This window comes from Papaver somniferum, chromosome 2 (assembly GCF_003573695.1).
Source record: "Papaver somniferum cultivar HN1 chromosome 2, ASM357369v1, whole genome shotgun sequence".
Classification (NCBI taxonomy): Eukaryota; Viridiplantae; Streptophyta; class Magnoliopsida; order Ranunculales; family Papaveraceae; genus Papaver; species Papaver somniferum.
In genome coordinates, this window is record NC_039359.1 from 184549177 (window position 1) to 184563433 (window position 14257).

Genomic DNA, 14257 nt, shown 5'->3' on the forward strand with positions numbered 1-14257 from the left:
ATCCTTTGAATCGATCGTTGTTAATAAAAATTAACTGTTAATCACACAAGAGCTCTAAGAATCTAGCCAAAATGGCCTACACAAGAATCATACAAGTCTATCCAATGGTTCTAAACCCATTATGGTATCTCATTCTCTATCTTTAACATAACTAAGAGTTTTCTAATCCATTTAGGTTGATTTTGTATTCCGTAGCTAAGTCTTATGAATATCTACAACTTTGTAGAAGAAATCAAATGTTAATTCGGACCATAAGTGGTCCAATTCATCAAACTAAGAAAACTAACTCTAAGCCCAAGTCCGCTAAACAAACCCATCAAAATAGGGTTCAGTCCTTTTAAGTTAACTAACGGTCAATGGGGTCAACTAACAACAACGCCAGGTCAAAGTCCAGGGTCAGTGGTCAAATAAGTCAAACAGAAATCGGTCAATGATTCGACTCAGGTCAAGATAGGGAAACTCATAGAGTTAACTCAGTCAGATTGAAAGAGTCAGAAGTACTAGGTCAAATCAGCCAAGAACATAATCAGTCAGATAATCTGACTGGGATGACTCATAGGTCTAAAAACAAGAACATAAGTTTATAACATCTTCATTCCTACTTCAATTCTACCAAGATAAACACAATATCAATTCATTCATTTAAAAGGAACTTTATAATCTTATTCTCAAATAAAAATTCCGCTCACCAGCAATTACAGCTTCAAGCTTTTCCCTAAGGCCACTGCTAACATCATTACAATCAACTTCTTCTCAAACATCTCCCAAGTACACTCAGGTTCCAATAACTATAACACTACTAACTTCTATTCTACACTTCAGTTGCGATAACAACAACAGTGCACATCCATTACCTCCTGCAGTTCAATACACCTTCCAGTCTTGTAAAACAAGAACTTCCCCACAACTACATAACACCATCTCAATCTAATTCTACCAGAACTTCAAACCGCTATTATTCATATCTCATCTGCACAATCCATTCTCCAAAATTCACCTTCAAACTCCACAACTGAAACCAACCTATGATCTATCTCAAACCAGATCACTCCAACACCACCAACTGTGCAGCATCACTACAACCACAACACTTTGCATTATCATCCAATTTAGTTCAGAGCAACATCATTAACACTTTTGGAAGTTTCTAGTTTACATTCATTATCCCAATTCCACAATCAACATCAACTTCTATGCCTTAAACAGATTTCATATTTCATTGAAAAACTTATAAATTCAATAATGAAATTGAACTAATTCTTATTGAGAAGAACAGTTACCTCGATTTAATTCCATTCCAGCAATACAAATCAACTCATCTTCTTACTTAGATGGATTCTGCAATTCTTCCTAAAGCTACAGCAACCCACCATCATCAGTTTTCAATCTCAAATCATCTTTTCTCTAATTCAAACTTAGAACATCAACCGAAACTTCAAATCTAACAAACCCATCCTTTAAATTTCTTATTAACCTTCAATATATTTTCTTTATCTGTGATTGAGATTCAAGAACCCTAATTTCACGATTTGGGGAAGAACAGGGCAAACCCTAATTCACCAATCCTTCACTGAAATTGTAATTCGAAAATTAATTCCTCTTTACGATTCAATTAACATAAAACCCATCTTAAATCTCCCTTTCAACCTTTAATTTCAACTCCAAAATCTTCTTACAGTTTCTTCAAGTAATCCCTAACCTTCGAATTTAATCTACAAATCGTCATCTCTCCTTATTTTCACGATCGATCAACTAGAACACCACCAACAACACTTAATTCTTGATAATTTTCTTCTTATCTCGATCTAAGAATCTCTCAAATCCTCAACTGGAAAGAACACTGAAGGAAAAAGAAGAAAATAATAAAAAAGAAGAAAGAAGAAGAGAAGAATGAAAATGAACCCTTCTTCTCGATTAAACTGGGGATAAGGACGGCCAAAATTTTAAAGGAACCCAAGAATCTGTTAAGGGAAAGCCACAACATCAACATGCCCTTGTTGCACCAAAGGAGTTTTCCTGAAATGACGATTTTACCCTTCATATTGTCTTGATGTATTCTTCTTCATCCGATATCTGATTCACACGTCCGAGTAGTCCATTTCGCATAAATTTTCGATATCTATCCAACAATTTTAGTTTCGTATCTAGATCGTTGTTAGATTAATTCCTATTAATTAACGTTCGTGTTAAACTAATCGAGTTATTAGCGGTTATTACGTCACTTGACTAGTCTAATAGCGTTGATGGGCTTGAGGGTCTTTACAACGACAATGTCTGTCTCGCACAAACCATTATTTTATAATTAATTTTCAAGTGATCGAATGGTCAATACAAACTTTCCAAGTCGACATCAAATGATTGTCTCACACAAATCATGTAAGATGTTTCAAGCAATTTCCACATGATCATCTTCTGACTTATTATTTAGTTTCAAACAAATAAATTGTTTCCAACTAAACTCGTCAAGAATAATGATGAATGTATCTAAAGCAAAAGTCTTACCAATACATATTTCGAGAAACAAAATAGAATAGACTTATGAGTGATAGATAATTTTTAGTCTCCACATACTTTTTGTTGATGAAGTTTCTCCGAGTTCTTCAGTAGATCTTCGTCTTCAGTTGTAAGCGTCATGAAGTCTAAAGCTCAACTACACAATCTACCCTAGTCCAAAACTCCTATAAGTAGACTAGAAATCGAGACTATAGTATTGATCAACTAAACTTGACAAACAAGCTTGAGATAACAATGCTTGCGAGTTCGACCGAGCAGCGCTCTAACATCTTTATTATCAGACAATGTCCAATCTCTCTAAGCTGGACTTTATGGCCCTAAACATAACTGGAAAGAATTATTTGTCCTGGATTTTGGACGCTGAAGTTCATCTTAGTGCCAAGTCTTTGGGAAACAATATTGTTCTTCACAACAATGAATCTTCTGAGGTCGCTCCAAGGCTTTGATATTTCTTCGTCATCACCTTGACGAGGCCTTGAAGTCACGGTATCTTACTGTGAAATACCCGTACACTATATGAACTGAGCTGAAAGATCGCTTTGATCATCAGAAAACAGTAATTCTACCTCGTGCAAGGTATGAATGGATGCATCTGCGTCTGCAAGACTTCAAGAGTGTAAGTGCATACAATTAAACACTTTTACAAATTGTTTCTCGTCTAAAGTTATGCGAAGAAACTATTAATGACTATTACCTCTTGGAGAAGACGTATTCCACTTTCATGCGTCAAATATACTGCTTCAACAAAAGTACCGAGAGCGGAAGTTTACAAAGTATTTTGAACTCGTCTCCTGCCTATTGATTGCTGAAAAAAATAACGAATTAGTGTTAAGGAATCATTAAAATTATCATACAGGTTCAACACCTTCTCCTTAAGTGAGTGCTATTGCATCTGAAAGCCTTTGGAAAAAGCATGGACGTTGGTTAAGTCCTAAACACTTCAATAACAAGAAGAAAAGTGGTCATAATCATCGGAAAAGGAGTAAAAAGAATATGCACACTAAGAAGAAAGGCAAAGACTCAGAAAGTCATTCGAAAAAGCATAATGAATCAGTATGTCGTCGATGTGGTTCACCGGGGCATTGGGAAAATGTTTGTCGTACGGCTAATTAAGCACCTTGTTGATCTTTACAATGCTTCCATTCAAGCAAAAGGAAGTAATTTTGAAACCAACTTTGCCCAGCATGAAGTACCAATGGATATTGCGTATCTTGATCTTAATGGTTTCAACCCTGAGGGAAATGGCAATGAGTTTGAAGACATTAATTCCTTTCTCAAAGATGTCTAAGTTTATTTGTTCTTAATTATTTTTTCATTATACTGAGTAGTATTTTCTTTTTAATAGGTGACAATATATGTCCTGTTTTAGGTAGTTGTTTCTTTTGCCAGTTGCTTATTATGAATTTGAATTCAGTCAGTTTGTTGAAATTTTCTTTAGTAATGAAATTTGATTTAGTTTTTAGAATTTTATTCTCTTAACTTAAATTGTTATTTATTTATTTTTATTTTTTTCTAAAGGAATATATGGATTATAGAAAGTTTGCATCAAATAGTGAAGATACATGCCTTGTGGACATTGCTACAAGACATACAATTCTTCATAACAAACGATTTTTCTCCCATTTAACATTAGCCTCAGCTAATGTTAATACAATATTAGGGACCTCTAAACTTATTTAGGGTTGTGGAAAAGCCTTATTAATGTTACCTAATGGTAATATTAGAGTGGTTTGGCGGAAGTCAGGGGTTCGATCCCCACTGTAATAGAGGTTTGTATTTAATTAGTTGTATAAAGGGTTTGGCGGGGTTGGGTCTAGCAGTGGGGATAGTCCAGCTGGATGGATTCGGGTAGGGGCTTGGGTCCGGCTTTAGCCTATCAAAATTTTTTTTTTACCTAATGGTACAAGAATCCATATTAATGATGCCCTATTTTCAACAAAATCTAACAGAAACTTGTTGAGCTTTAAAGACATTCGTCTGAATAGGTATCATATTTAGACAATAAATGAGGCTAACATAGAGTATCTATGTATTACTACTATTGTCTCTGGAAAGAAACAAGTATTAGAAAACCTTACTGCTTTGCCTTCTAGACTATATCATATTATCCTTATTGAATCACATATTGTGAATGATTCAAAGACTTCTGATCCCAATGTTTTCAAATTTTGGCATGACCGGTAGGGTCACCCGGGATCAACAATGACGCGTCGAGTTATAGAAAACTCGCATGGACATCCTCTAAAAAATCTTAAAGTCTTGTCTACTACAGATTGTCCATGCAACGATTGTTATCAAGGAAAATTAATCATTATACCATCTTGGATGAAAGTTGGCATTGCATCACCTAATTTCTTGCAACACATTCAAGATGATATTTGTGGACCAATTCACCCTTCGAGGGGACCATTTCGTTATTTTATGGTTCTAATTGATGCTTCCGCACGATGGTCCCATGTTTGCTTACTTTTGGCTCGTATCTTTGCTTTTGCAAGACTTCTTGCGCAAATTATTAGACTACGAGCTCAGTTTCCAGATTTTCCTATCAAAACTATACGTCTTGATAATGCTGGTGAATTTACATCTAAAATATTTGATGATTTTTGCATGTCGATTGGTATCGATGTTGAACACCCCGTTGCTCATGTGCACACACAAAATGGTCTAGCAGAATATTTTATTAAGCGCTTAGAATTGATTGATCGTCCATTAAATTTAAGGTGTAAATTGCCATTTACAGCATGGGATCATGCTATATTACATACAACAGCACTGGTCCGTATCAGACCAACCAGCTATCAAAAGTACTCGCATGTACAACTTGTACATGGGAAACAACCAAATATCTGCCATCTTAGGACTTTTGGTTGTGCAGTGTATGTTCCCATATATCCACCTTAGAGAGCGAAAATGGGTACTCAGCGTAGACTCGACATTTATGTTGGATATGACTCTCCATCTATCGTTCGGTGTTTAGAGCATCAAACAGAAGATGTATTTAAGGAAATATATGCTTATTGCCAATTTGGTGAGTCAATTTTCCCGCCGTCAGGGCGAGAAAATCTAAAGCTTGAGAAACACCGTGAGATCTCATGGAATACACTATCATTAGCGCATTTTGATCCTCGTACAAAATAATGTGAACTTGAGGTTCAAAGGATCATACATTTCCAAAACATTGCAAATAAAGTGCCTGATGCATTTACTGATACGGGTAAGGTAACAAAATCACATATACCTGCTGCAAATACTCTAGCGAGAGTAAGTATCCCAGAAGGACATCATGATAATGCAAATCAGTCCAGGATACGCTTAAAATCACATATGCCTGCTGCAAAGGATTCAGTTTCGCGGAAAAAGAGATCAGTAGCTGGCATTCAGGAAAAATCCATTCTCTCTGAAATATTGATTGATCAATCAAATACTGATACACAAGTTTCACCTGAAGAGGCACATGTACCTCAAAACAATGATATCTCTATAAACTATATTGGTACAATACAAAACTGGGAAAGAAATACGATTATTCCTGATAGTAAATTTTCTTTTAATGTTGCTCTGGATATCAGAGATTATATTGATGATCCCGAACTACAATCTATAGATGAATGTCGACGTACAAAAGATTGGCCAATGTGGAGGGATAAAATCCAAGCAGAGTTCAACCCATTGGCTAAACGTAAAGTTTTTGGTCCAGCTGTTGAAACTCCTGAAAAATGTAAAAGTCGTCGGATAAAAATGGGTATTCGTACGAAAGCGTAACGAGAAAAATGAAATTTTGAGATACAACGCTCGACTCATTGCGCAAGGTTTTTCACAAATACCTGGTATTGATTACCAAGAAACCTATTCTTCAGTGATGGATGCTATCACATTTAGGTTTCTAATTAGTTTGGAAGCTTCAGAAAAGCCTTAAATGCGTTTTATGGATGTTGTCACAGCTTATCCTTATGGGTCACTTGATAGTGACATTTATATGAAAGTACCTGAAGGATTTCGTATTTATGTAGCAAACAATTCCAAACAACAAAGTGTATACTCAATAAAACTTCAAATAGATTTATATGGACTAAAGCAATCTGGGACAACGTGGTATAATTACCTCAGTGAATACTTATTGAAAGATGGATATACTAATAGTGCTATATGTCCATGTGTTTTCATTAAGAAGTCCAGTTCTGGATTTGTTATTGTAGCAGAGTAAACTGATTCTGCTGAAAATGGTAAATTAGGTGTGCCGCCGAGAAACGAATCTAAACCCTAAACAAATGTACTGCACATAAGTACTTTAGATTCTAGAAATTAATCTGTACAATTCTGTACTAAACCAAGAAATGGCCGCTCCAGTCTTGTTTCGGTCACAAAATGAGGGAGAAAGGGTTGATCTTAGGGAGAGAAGAAAAGAAGGTGTTGAGATCATAATGATGAATTATGAAATGGTGGTTGTTTTATGACTTGTATCAGAATGTAGAACCCGCTTGCAGAATGTAAGCTATAAGTTCTTGGTGTTTTCTGGATACTTGTGTTAATGAACTCCTTTTTGTGAAAATAAATTGAAAATCTATTTATACAAGTCATAATCGAACGCCCATGATCTCATAGGAAGTGGAAATAGTTAAGTGATGGAGAAGTGGGGATCATGTAAAATGATGGAGAAGTGGGGATCATGTAAAATGATGAAAACCACGTCCCTACTATGAGGGGAAAACTTGTCTGTTTTACACCCACTACTTCTATATTGCCACTAAATGTCCGCCTTTCCTTTCTCGTAATGGGTGTATTGCACGCCGCACGCTATAAACCGCCAGACCGATACCCCGATGAACATCCCAAGTTTGTGACATATTTGATATCTCCAGTATTTTGTAGAAAATATGTAGCAACTTTTTGAGCGGGTCTTTCTTGCAAGACCTAATTATTTCGACCAATCACGTACAAGCTAGGCAGTAGGTAGTCATATGAATGATACTTATTGTAAGCCAGTGCTCAAAAAATAGCATATAATTCTTTCAGGTAATTCGTGAAATCAATATTTATAAAATATCATTTATATTTGATACATGTAAAGCACAATTGTTAATTAAGTAAGCAACTCAAATTAATCGATGCATATGAAGTGCCGTTGTTGGGAGCGCAACCAACCTTTTTTGGTCGAATGGTTGGCAGCCAAATAAGTCGACTAAAGATGACATGAATGACTATGTAGAAGAGCAGCAGCTGACAACAATCATCGTGTCTCATTGGTCACCTAAGATTGGATCTAATCAGGTCAAATCATCTATCAAAGTTGGATGGTTGAGATGATTTGCGGCAGTTGTTGATTATTGCTAACTTATTTAAGACTCTTATGAGTAACGTGGACAACCTACTTTGGGCAGCTGCCAGGAGCCGTTAGGGTAGGTAGAGGACAAGTCGATCAGTCCTCATGGAAGAGGGGAGGCCGGCGATCACGATGGCATCTTATTTGCTCTCCGAAATCATATCTAGGCCGATCAATTTGGCTTGCCAAGTTGGATGGCTGAGATTGTTTTGCGGAAGTTACATACTGCCGTTGGTCAAATTCAAGGCTTTTAAAGCCGTGTGACTGGCCTATTTGAGTAATCGGTTTGCGGCATTGCTGGTAGGTTTGACGCAATGAAATTGGTAGGAGCTACAGTTGAGCCGCCAGTGAGCATGTCCGCGCCCTGCTGGTCGCTTAACATTAAATCTAAGCCGGTCGATTTTTCTAGAGAAGTTGCGCGACCACGATTGGTTTGAGACTTCCATGTGCGGTCTTAATTCGATTGGAACCCTTTTGAAAAAGCGAGGGTACAACAACCACACCCAAAAATTCGTTTGACAATCTGAGAGAACTTACTCCAATATACTTCAAAGAGAATCAACTAGACAGTTAGACTCACTCTTTAGAAAAGTATATTAAAGAGTTTATATCTCTAACTCTATATTCAATCCGCAATCAACAAATTAATTCGCGAGCCCGATTGAATATAAGAGTAGTAACTTGAACGGTACCAAAGACCAATGTTCAAGGATCAATCAATTTCAATCAACAACCAAAGGTTGAATTTTCCAATTGATCGATTCAACTTATAACCTGTGATATTTCAATTTTATAACAAAATATAATGCGGAAAAGAAATAACAAAGATACCAGAATTTTGTTAACGAGGAATACCACAAATGCAGAAAAACTCCGGGACCTAGTCCAGCTTTGATCACCACACTGTATTAAGCCGCTATAGACACTAGCCTACTACCAATGAACTTCAGACTGGACTGTAGTTGAACCCTAATCAATCTCACACTGATTCAAGGTACAATTGCGTTCCTTAAATCTCTGATCCCAGCAGGATACTACGCACTTGATTCCCTTAGCTGGTCTCACCCACAACCAAGAGTTGCTACGACCCAAAGTCGAAGACTTGATAAACAAATTTGTCTCACACAGAAAAGTCTATTGGAATAGATAAATCTGTCTCCCACAGAAATATCTACGAGTTCTGTTCCGTCTTTTGGTAAATCAAGGTGAACAGGAACCAATTGATAAACTGGACTTATATTCCCGAAGAACAGCCTATTATTATCAATCACCTCACAATAATCAAAATTGTATGGAAGTGAAACTAGATATTGTGGAAACACAAACGATGAGACGAAGATTTCTGTGATTACTTTTTATCTTTCCTATCAGATAAATAAATCTCAAGACAATCTTAAAGAAGATTGTACTCAAACGATAGAAACAGCAAGATCAGATCACGCAACTACAAAGAAAATATTTGGGTCTGGCTTCACAATCCCTATGAAGTCTTCAAGTCGTTAACCTACAGGGTTTCGTGAAAAACCTAAGGTTAAAGGAGAGTCCACTCTAGCTTATGCAACTAGTATCACACAGAAGTGTGGGGATTAGGTTTCCCAGTTGCTAGAGTTCTCCTTTATATAGTTTTCAAATCAGGGTTTGCAATCCAAGTTACCTTGGTAACAAAGCATTCAATATTCAACATTAGATGAAAACCTGATTAAACCCAAGCTAATATCTTTCAACTGTTAGATCGAACTTAGCTTGTTACACACAAATGAAATGTACCTTCATTTAGGATTATGTAACCGTACCTAATCGTGTACACCAAGTTGGCTCAACAATAGTTAACCGAAGTTATGAACGCTCTCATATAAACCTTATTCATCTTAACCATAACTAGTTCAAATGACTCAAATGAAACTAGTTAAAGAGTTGTTCAATTGCTATATTCTCATAGAAGTATACAAGAACACAATTGAAGCAAAATCGGTTTGATCCGCTCGAATCAATTCATGAACATTATACCCACGGTTTGCAAAGATTGCATTCCTTATTATATAAATGTTTAAGTTCATGTACACAACCGATTTTAGAACTTTAACCTTCAAGTATTCAAACTGGTACATATACTTGAAATACCCGGACCAAGATTGGGTTTCGCCAGTAAGCAAACGGGTACACGGACTTCCAATCCCAGCAGAAATTCTTGGACATGAACTCACGCTAGTACGCGTACTAGTACGCATACTTAAGTTCTCGGATTTCTTAAACCAACAGGTATACATACGGGTACGCGTACTATGGTTCCCGGACATGGATTTACATATGTGCAAGAGAACACAACATGTCACAATCCAATAATTGTTAAGTATTCTAAACCATTATTTGAATCATTGAAACTTTCTTAAAGGATGACAATAGCCGTTTTCACGCACTATTAGCATCAAAACAATTTTCAAGTTATTGAAATAATCATAACGAAACATTCCAAGTCTACACCAAACCATACAAACCATGTAAGATGTTACTCGGCAATTTTCACATGATCATCTTTTGACTTGCGTCAAGAATATAAGATGAACTTTGTCGAAGCAAAAGCTTACCAACACATATTTCGAGAAATATGTAAGTGAGTTAAACTCAGCTCGATATCTCAAATGTATATAGTAGAAAACTATATCGTAACACGGTTTATGTCTCAATATAGGAGATAGAGTAGAAATAGACTTTCCAAATGATAGATGAGTTTCAGTCTCCACATACATTTTGTTGATGAAGTTCCACAAGATCTCCTTAGTAGTTATTCATCTTCAAATGATGAATGTCGTGAAGTCTAATGCTCAACTACACAATCTATATCCTAGTTTGAGACATCTACAAGTAAACTAGAAATCAAGACTTATGGTTTTGATCACTAACATTGACAAACATGCATGAGATAGCAACGCATGCGAGTTTGACCGAGTTGTGCTCTAATAATCTCCCCGTTTGTCAATTTTAGTGACAAAACTATCAATACACATGGATTACAAAATAAATAAAACTTTGTAGCTTCTCATCCAAATGCTTGATCTCCTTGGCATCTTCAACACGACTCGAAATCTTCGTCACTTCCAAGTACTCCATGATTCTAAACGTGTTCAAATCAGCATCATAGTTGTTGAAGATCCTAGCGATAACAATGAGAAAACAATTGCTCTCAATCATTGTTATACAGTGTTATAGTATCATTACACAACATCAAAGTTCAATTGTATCACAACTTTAAAAACAATACTATGGTGATATGTATCACCCCCCCTTAGTCAATACTCGTCTCGATATGAAAACCACTCCCCCTAACATAATGATCCGTAAACCATATGTATTTGTAGTATGAAACTACACATTAATTCTCCCCCTTTTTGTCAATATAAATTGGCAAAGGTACGAAAACTAGTGGGATCCTCATGAAATTTTCATAGAGATACTACATGACCAAAAGAGAATAACATACCAACTTATTTAGATGCAATCATATAGCCGAAGCTAAATGCATTCATCAAGTAGTTTATAAAGATACAAGATAACTCCTATAATATTCCACAACCGCACTCCCCACAAAGATTTGGCAATAAAGCACAAGTTCAAAAAGAAGTCTCCCACGTAAAATGTCATTCCCGAAAGAACAACAAGAGGAACCGTACTTTTACGAGAAAAGAAAGATTTCTTTGGATATAATCAAATCACATGAGAACATGACTTTGTATCCAAAAATCACAATTGAATTAGCCACACAAATGATCAATTCAATTGGACATGCTCAACATAAGAGAACTGATGGAGCAACACAGTATATACACAAAGATGTGGATCAGGAAAAAACCAATACTGCCGAATAAACAAAGATTCATTCTATTTTTTATCATTATTTGCACAATGACATACAGTAGACTTAATCTTGTAGACAATAGTTCATCCTATCATCCATCTATATTTGCATAAAGACATAATAGGCTTAACTTTTGTTGTCAAAATTTGATTCTATCTTTTATCAATACTTTCATACCGACATATAATTGAGTTAACTTTTCAACACGTATGGGACAATCAAGGTTCACAGACGTAAACAACATATCCCATAACCATTTGTAATATATGAAACCATAAGGATTAATACTTCAAAAATCATCTTCCAAATAACTTAGAATTTAAATAAATAAATCTAAAAACATTGAAGATGAAAACGTTGGCAATAGCTATGTGTACTCACAATAATGGCTATTCCAAACCCTAGTTATCCTTCTTAAAAACACAAGAATAAATTCCCATAAGAAGTATCCTAGACAAACTTGCTGCTCTTTGATAACTTCATACTTTTCAATGATTCTATCATAGAAGGTGTCCCTCATTTCCTTGATTTTTCTAACCGTGGAAACCCCATGATCATGAGTTAGAACACTAACTTCACGATCAACAACACGAGCAAGTTGTCTAGCTTTAACGCAGTCCACGATGAGTTTCTTCTGATTCCGTATCAAGACCTGTTGATTAGCAAGAATTCTGGCCTGACCATCCAAAAGATGATTTATTTGCAGCTGAAGATTTGCAAACTCGATCTTTGAATCACCCTGAAAACGAGTTAAATCCTTGACAGATTCATCAGGAGTTGTGCTCTTTCCTTGCAAGCATTTTTTTCAAAACAAGTTCTTGAACCGAATCACGTCCTTGAATGTCTTCCTCCATATCAAGATGCACAATCTCATGAGATTTTGCAGAGTTCTCCATATAATTTTTATTAGGGATGGATCAATACAATATAGAAAATATATGTATTAGAGAATAAGAGAAGACATTTCTCATTAAGGAAACCCTATGAACTCGCAGGAGATGGACACAGACGTTCGTAGACCGATTACTTGAAAAGGTGGATTAAGAGAAATCCAATAAGAGGAACAACAATGTTTGTTAATCAAAGATCAATAATCACTTCAAATTAGAGCCTGGGACAAAAAGCAGGATTGCAATACTCAGATAATAATTAACAAGAAAAAACGCCTAAAAACATACAACTGATCTTGAGACTCCCACAATTATCATCCTTGCACTTATCAAGATAGATACAAGGATTAGATTACTTGGAATCAGGTAATGGTGTGAGAATTATCTCATTATGAATTATGGGAGAAGAGTTGTACAAGTCTTTAGAGCGTTTAAAACGTGTATTCTCTTCTTTCCATCGATTATAACATATTCCAGAAGGACTTGTCATAAACCTTTTTAAAGATCCACCAGAAGGATTTCTTTGAGGCCTAAGTCTAGGTCCTCTAGAAACAGGTTCCAGAGGAGAGGAGATGAAAGACTTTTATCTACTTGACTTAGACTTTCCAGATTTACTCTTATAATTTGTTGATGGTGGTTTTTAGTTCTGGGCTAAAATTGTAAAACCAGTATTTAATGCACAATCACCCTACAAGCGGTAAGGCCATCTTAAAAAGTGACGAGTGCAAAAACCTCCTCGCTCATTGAGCAATTCAATATATATGAAATTTACTCAGAATGGTGCGCGCAGTAGCAATCCCAAATATTCTGTGATTTCTATTTTATACCAACATTATTAATTAATGCATGATTTGCCTAATATTTTCCGTGCTATGTTCTCCCGAACTCTCATCATTGACATGACATGACGATTAAGTGTTCACTCTCAGCAGAGTAGCATGAATCTCCCGAAATGCCAGTATTGATATTTGCATGAAAATACCCACACATGCTACGTCACTCTCTGACGAAGAGAAGCTCGATCGAACATGTTTAAATTACTTAAGGAAAATCTAGACTGTCAACATCAGTCTCAGAAACGATCACGACCACACATTTAGACGCGCGTCTCAGCAAGCCTAGACCACTTCTGGCCAAATTAGGCAGTCATCACGTTGATCACCGACGGTCCCATTAATACCCCAAAGCCTTCGAACTATGTTTAACATGCTCCATCATTGTCAAACGCTTAACCCAAGTGTGGTGGTTGCGCTGTTGAAGAATATATCAAACGAGCTAGACCGTCCAAAATGGTTTCAGAGGCATCATGACCGTCCAACTTCGCCAGCCTACTTGGACGACAAGTTAGACGGCTTATAACTTCTTACAAACGATTAAAGAAGTGCCGGCAAGTTCAGTGGTGGCCTAACTTTACCCTTGGCCAATCGACTTGCCTGCGGCAAGCCTATAGGGTGCTCAACCGATTTCCCAAATTCGAGCAGACAAGATGCATTTGAAACCTTAATTTGGGTCACGCCAGTTTACAACTGTCGCAAATCGATCGTGTCCGTCCAACTTCGCCAGCCTAATTAGACGACGTAGATCGCGTTTCAGACAGTCGAGGGGGTACACACGGGTTCATTACCGGCCCAATATTGTCCTCTCTTGATCGACTTGCCCAAGGGAAGTCAATGACGCGCC

The 14257-nt window shown here is 36.5% G+C and overlaps 1 long non-coding RNA gene across 1 annotated transcript; it reads right to left on the bottom strand.

The window, feature by feature from the left end:
• Positions 1–613: 613 nt before the first annotated feature.
• On the bottom strand, positions 614–1902 carry LOC113349977. The gene is made up of 2 exons (XR_003360522.1): positions 1281–1902; positions 614–1076 (listed from the first exon to the last, which is right to left on the bottom strand). It is a non-coding gene; the product is annotated as an uncharacterized LOC113349977 (long non-coding RNA).
• Positions 1903–14257: the final 12355 nt, after the last annotated feature.